This window comes from Lolium rigidum, chromosome 2 (assembly GCF_022539505.1).
Source record: "Lolium rigidum isolate FL_2022 chromosome 2, APGP_CSIRO_Lrig_0.1, whole genome shotgun sequence".
Lineage (NCBI taxonomy): Eukaryota > Viridiplantae > Streptophyta > Magnoliopsida > Poales > Poaceae > Lolium > Lolium rigidum.
This window is the reverse complement of record NC_061509.1, coordinates 102,513,801-102,521,055: the sequence shown is the minus strand read 5'-3', so window position 1 is coordinate 102,521,055 and position 7,255 is coordinate 102,513,801. Positions and strand designations below refer to the sequence as shown.

Below are 7,255 nucleotides of genomic sequence, written 5' to 3'. Positions count from 1 at the left end.
GTCACCCATTGATTATTGGGTTTCTGCATTAGCCATAAAAGTTAGCTTGGATATATTAAGTCGGTATTACTTATTTACAACTAGAGCATTTCTTATTTGATACCGTGAGGTGTATTTACCTGGTTCATATAATCATTTATTTGATTAGGAAATATGAAGGTAATTAATACAAAGCTACCCTTAAAGTTTAGCCTTGGTTCTATTCCTTTTTAGGTTCTACCTCAGCTTACCGCTTACATAGTTGCTTTGTTCTTCCATTTTTTTTGGGAGGTGTTCTTCTTGCTCATTAATTTGTGTGGTGTTTTGCAACTTTGAAGTTTCATTTGTAGCCTGAATGTGTTAATATGAAAGTGTGACTTTAGTACCAAAAAATGCATTCTTCAGAGAGCAGCTGCAGGTGCATATCTATTTGCTTGTTTATTTACATCAAAACTCATGAAAGTCAAGTCACATGGCTCCATCTATATTGTCCTATGTATATTGGTAAAATCATTAGACAAAGCATCACTCTGTTTATTTTGTTCTATGTATATTGAGTAGGTTAAAAAAGAGAAGCATGGCTTTTATTTTGTGTTGTTGGTGGTCTGTTCAAAAGGAAGGTATGATATCTAAACTGCAAAGCATTTTTGTGTCAAGTATTGACTCCGAAACATATATGCATCAGTTTCCTTTGTGATTGATTTATGTAAAGAAGGTATGATGTCTAGGCAACTGCAACACATTTCGTTGTGGTTGAGATTCGGTCCCATGATTCTGTTGTTGGTTTGAAGCCGATTCGGCCGGCCATGACCAAGGTGTGCCTCTCTCATCACCCTGCTAGCTGATTTCTATAGATAAATTTGTGATGGTTCATCTCCATCTAATTTTACACTCTGACATTATGGTTCAGGTGTATTTGGAGGAAGATAATGAAGTTATTATTGCTTGGTATCTGATGTATTTTGGTTCAGGTGCTCCTCTGTGCTGTCTAATGATTTTACCAATTACATACTACAACCACTGGTTGCATTGTTTCTGAATCGTATTGTGCAGTATCCATAAATAACAATTGAACCCGTGTTATTTTCATGCAACTTCATTGTATAATTAGTACTTGTATCCATGGTGGCTTATTGCTAAGGTGAACCACTGCTGATTCACGCATCATTGAATGATAATAACATCATGTGTGGCACAATAAAGTTTGAGCAAATAATTGTATACAGATGTAGGATCATTTCTCGCATTTTCGTGTAATCATTCTAATTCGAATATCTGACTGGGATGGATATCCCCCAATCCAATCAATTTTTTGTGGTTTGAGGTATTTTCTTAAATGATAATAACATCTATGCATCCATTTCATTTCCTCCAGGTCATGATGAAATTCATATGCCTAGAGCTCCTAGAGGTAATTTACCTAACTTTCCAACAAGTAATGATTTACCATTTATATTTGGCGGCCTCCTTCTTTAATAAATTCAGTTGGAGGAAACATGAAAATAGCCAGCGTTTACTTTTCCATTTAATGTTCAAGGATAGTTGTTCCTTTGTAGTGGTTACTGGTTAGTACCATTTGCTTAGCTTCGTGAATATTTGCAGCTATATACATCTCATGGTTTCCCTTTCTCATTTCAGCTTAGTTGTTCCAGTCTGGAACTCTGGATTATAATGTCATAAGCTACTGGGCACTTATTTCCAGTGAAGTACATTTCAGGTGAGAGCATGCAATCTATGCATCCTGTCATATTAGATGGTTTTTAGCTTATCTGAATGTACAATAATTGCAGTCACATTAGAAGGTTTTTCAGATTATTTGAGTTTACATACTTGCATTCAGGGAGCACTAATCTGTTGTTTAAATCGTACTCTGATGCTAATGCGCTAATACGTGTTTCTCATCAATTTATAATGACAGAGATATTCCACCGATTCCACTCACTTCCTATATAGGTCAGTTTCTCTACACCATCCCTGTTGCATCTCTATCTCTCTCCCTTTTGGCCAGTTCTACGAATCCACCGTTTCCCAATTTCCTTGGTTCTTGTGGTGCAGATGCGGCTCCTGGACACCATCTTACTGATGTGCTAATAAATCTCAAAACTCACAAGATAACATGTAATGACTTTCACAAACTGATGTCCTATTTGGCAATATGTTCACATAAGAGTTGAATTGTCTTTTTTATATTTGCAGCGTTTAATTTTCTGCAACATTTAGAAGTGTGCATGCTATCTAATATGTGGTCTTCATGTTTGGGATAAATTATGGCTCTAGAGAAATATTATTTTTCTATTCGCTGGTCAGGAATAAGCTATCATGGCAGACAGTTCAAAGGCTTAGTCAGGAAAGGATTAATTTTATATTTACTAGCACTACCTGTCAGGGGTATTAACTTACGCATATGTATCTATTTGAGCTAATTGTATTTGTTTTTCTTCTAATGTTCTCTGCTTAATATTTCTTTTTTGCAATCTCCTAGATTTACATGTTGCAGCGTGGAGAAGTTCACCACTATGGGATGTTATGAGGTTGCCGCTCCGATCAAAGGAACTGTCTTAGATGCATACTCAGATATTATTATTTTTGAATTAATGTTCTATTTATTTTTGGTTATGCATATAGTAGATGCATCATTAGTATTGTTTGAAGTATTTGTATTCAGGTTTGGTATTTTGGTTCACATACTGACATCCTGACATGGAAAGAGCGACTGAAAAATTGAGTACCACATACTGACATCCTGAAGTCGCTCATTTCAGGTGAGGACATGTAGTCTATGTTGTGTTTTATTTGGCTTCTCTAACTGTATACTACTTGCGTTTTGAGCCCAAATATAGTTCTGTTATTTAATATATATATATAAGTGCATATTTATATTTATTTATTTGGTTTGATATTCCATTGTAGCCAATAGCGAGATGTTTGGGCTTTGCCTCATCTGTTACTAATCTACTATATTGGAGGGAAGACGTACTATTAGAATAGTGCCTTTTTATTCTTTTGCAAGTCAGAAAATGTGGTAAAACTATTCAAGCTCGGTCTGGCCAGGTAATAACCTGCATAATACCCATGTTTGTTCATAGTTATATGTGCTCAATATGTTTTTTCTTCATGCTTTACTCTACTCTCACGCCAGCCCTTTCCATCCCTCTCCTAGGATCTGAAGCAACCACTGGAACCATAGAACATGTCTTCAGACCTTTCTTCTTTGCGAACCAGTTTTTATGTATATGACTATAGAGTATACCCCGTGGAGCACTAGCTTGAACTAAGTTTATTTTAACTGCTCCCAGAATCATGCAACCATCACAGAAAGGTTTGTTGGATCCACTGTCCAAGAAGAAAAACTAACCACCTCCGTGTTGTAGTGATAGCAGGTACGGTCCAGCCTAATTCCAATTATGTGCAGGAGTATTGTGTTTTCGATTACGTGTTGGCCATCGGTGTTACTCTTGTGTCATTCGCATGCTTTGGACTACAAAGGTATCGATCCTTTGGAATTCTTTTTATGTACTAAGGTAAAATAGTGTTGGTGGTTTTCCAGTAAAATATTGACTTAGTATTTTAAATGTTATATTTTAAGAACATATAAAGCTTTACCGGATCAATTCAAGTTATATATAGTTTCTGCTATTTGTCTCAGGGTCGCGATGCTTGCTCCTACATTGTATCTTTCTAGCACAAATGCATGGTGGGGTGTCTTAAGATTGTGCCATTACCCACTTAAACGTGATGCTGTCGTTGTGAGTGGCGCTTTATAGTAGTGAACAATGTTCAAAATAGATCCTGTAATGCTTGCATCCAACATTGAGCTTTCTTAATAATCCGGCCTCTGGTCTCTTATATTTTAAGCCATTATGTTCAGCTAATTATTTTTGGAGATAATAGTTATTATTTGGTCCTACTAAGCACCACATTATTTCTCTGGATGTCACCCACATGAATATAATGTGCTTGATTTTAATTATGCTATGAGTTTTTTTCGGTAATTCGTCCAAGCGAATAAAAGCTTTATTTTTCTATTTCTGATTTCATCAAAATGTTTCAACAATCTTATATAATGATGTGCTCTGATTTTTGGCAGACTGTTCTCACAAAATTTCTTTTAATTATTTTGCAGCTCGGAGAAACTTGAGATGATGCTATTTAACACTCCCTTTTATTTTGGCCATTCCATCATTGTGCAGATCAGTTAATGTGGAGAAGAACAAAAAGAATGATAGAAATTGAGTCTATCCTTTAGTGGAGATCAGTTTAGAAACATACTTGAGAGCACCTATATTCCTACAACATAATATAGTACCATTGTATTTATGAATTCTCAGCTGAATATGATCAGGCTGCTGTTACGCTCTTTTTATGACCTGCTCAATTTTCTATAAAATACATACATGTGTGCGAAATTTCTTAGGGACTTCTTGCCAAACTGCATAATTTGGTGAGTTCTGCTTATGTCAATCACTAAATGTATTGATTCTTACTGGTACTTTCAAATATTTTTTTGAATTATTCATTTGGCATGTTTCTTGAAACATTGGTATTCATAAGGTCTTGCTATTTGACAAGTTTCTTAAAACCGATGGCCATGGTGATGTGACACCTTCAAGGAAAGTACACTGATTTAGGATTTTAGTAATACCTTTGTTGCACACTGCCGCAGCAAAAGTCCCAGCAAGTTGAGCATTATCTGTATTCGGTGTGACACCTAAGGAAAGTACACCGATTTAGGGTTAAAATCATGTATACTTCTATTTTAAATCTTAATGGAAAAATGTCACATACCATACCTCAGCATCAAACTTCAAAGCTTGGCAGCTATCCATTGCACCACTGCCCGGCTCCATTTGTTCTGATTTGACCCTTAGTCTGATCAAGCATATCATAGTCACCTTGTTTTCTTAGAAAGAAATAACTTCATCTGTAATTTTGAAAGTTTCATGGACAAGGAACGCATCCACCTGTATCAACCAACAAACATATGGAATGAACATATAAGATATATATACATGACTTCAATGTATTAAAAATAAGCCCTAATGTCAAATATGTGTGGGCAAACGGGCTTGCAAGGACACTGACCCAACCTACCAGTGAAATTCAGGGGCAAAACAAATTTTCTTTTATGTATGTTGTACAACAGCGTTTCTTATCAAGAAGGTATATCACACATAAAACAAATAATCCGAGGAAGATCTTGTATTACATGGTGATTCTACTGGGTTTCCTATTAAATACTATATGATCACCTGCATGTTTCTAATTTGATGAGTTAGACCCAGTAACGTTAGGAGAAAGTTTCAACTGTCACTGCATTTGGATACTACCCTTAAGAATGATGCGTTCATGCCATGCTAGGCGAATCATACAAGTTCTTGCAAAAGAAGACATGTGAAAGTACTTACTTGATAATTAGAAATAAAAAAGTGGGGACTATCACAAAGCCAATATGTTTCTGGAACCTGCAAAAGATAAAACAACAATTTAGAAACAAGTAATGTGCTTGAAATAATGTGGGCTTTAAATATAAACCAGATTTTCAGTTCTAAGACTCATGCAGATGATAAATTAAGTTACCCACGAAGGTGAGGAGGGCATCGGTGATCCACTCGGGAGGCCTGCGACACAGCCAACCTGCCGAAGCAGGGCATCCTCGCCGGCGTCCCTCGGCGCTTATTCCGATTTATCTGCATGTCCCGGGGCCGGGGGAGGAGGAGGCCGGTTCAGTGGATCCCTACGATGTGATGGCCGCAGCCGCTGAACCGGTGGAGATGAGTCTCGCGCCTCCGCGTCCACCGATGTCGGCGCTTAGCGTTATCGCCCGCGAGCATGTCAAGCTTGAGCGCCCACATGGGAACTTCAGCAACCAGATTCAACGAGGACGAGCGGAGAAGAGCAGGGCCGTGCGAGTATCACTCTGGCGATGGTGACGAAAGGGAAGGGTGGCCTAACGTGGTTGGGAGAGGCAGCGGCGGGGAGAGAGCTGCCAAGTGCCAACCACTCTAGAGCGGTGGGGAGGAGACTGGGGAGCTACAGAGTGTGGCTTGTCCAATTTTTTCCCTTTTATTCTTTTGTGAGCTGGGTCATGTCCGATTCGGGTGTGCATAGGAAACTTGCGAACGCTTGGTTAGCAAAGATGCAGCATACCGCATGACTCTAGCTGCGATTTAGTTAGCACGTAGCATGTTCTTGTAATGGAACGTTCCTTTCTAGAAAGTAAACTTGCGTACAAAAATCTGCCCAGTAACTTGATCATCCTTGAAAGAAAAAAGAAGGAAAAAACATATTAAACTAAATATGATGTATTTTTGTACATATTAAACATATATTTGCTCAATTGAAATAGTGATGATTTGGCACTATGTATATCACCACATTTATCAATATCTATCAACTGGTTCTAGCCATTATCTTGTGTTGCAAAAAATGAAACGGGTGGTTGTTCATTATTCATTTGTTGATTTCTTGTCATTTATTTATATAGATGTTTAATACATTTCCCACTATTTAAATAGATGTTAGGGGGTTACAAATCGTTTACAAGTGTGAAAGTCGGGAAACGCGCACCAAGATGCACCCCTAAATCTGTTTGCTGATCCGTTCCAGATTTTCTGTGTTATATCCTAAATTCATTCTATCTACTTAGTTTGGTAAAACTTAAAAATTATATTATCATTTATTCACCTAATTTTTTATCTTTGTTTTACAAATTGTAAATAGGTGCGAAATCCACGGGATCGTGTGTCAAGGTGCACATCCAAATCTAAAGATTTGCATATTCAGTATGATACTTTATCACGAGAATCATTTGCATCTCCTTTGATAGAATGTAAAGATATACTTATTTTGTTCAAACAACTTGTTCCAACATTCCATTCTAATTTGAATCTCATGATTCTTTGAAGTTGATACTGCACCATGTGAGCAATAGAAAGCCCCAAAAATTCCAATCATTTCCTTTGACTAATGTAGCTTGCCGCTTGATAAAGCCATTTATTTTCCTTCATGTAGCTTAGTGACCATTCTCGCGGAAGCTTACATACAATGTGGGAAGGATCGCTCCATGTAGAAACTAAAGAATGGAAGAATTTCGACAAAATAAAGAAATAAAGAAAGATCGAACTAATGATGATAAGGACCAGAAAGGTATAAGTTAGTTTCCAAATTCAGAAACAGGGTATTCTGAAGTTAGTCAAAACGTTAACCCCGCTTCTTCAGAAGTTAGATAAGAAGATAGTTTCTTATGTGTACATGTTTTTAAGGAGAAATATATATA

At 37.1% G+C, this 7,255-nt stretch overlaps 1 long non-coding RNA gene across 1 annotated transcript; it reads right to left on the bottom strand.

Annotated features, from left to right (window-relative positions):
• Positions 1 to 4,620: 4,620 nt before the first annotated feature.
• On the bottom strand, positions 4,621 to 5,442 carry LOC124688471. The gene is made up of 3 exons (XR_006998538.1): positions 5,385 to 5,442; positions 4,770 to 4,940; positions 4,621 to 4,687 (listed from the first exon to the last, which is right to left on the bottom strand). It is a non-coding gene; the product is annotated as an uncharacterized LOC124688471 (long non-coding RNA).
• Positions 5,443 to 7,255: the final 1,813 nt, after the last annotated feature.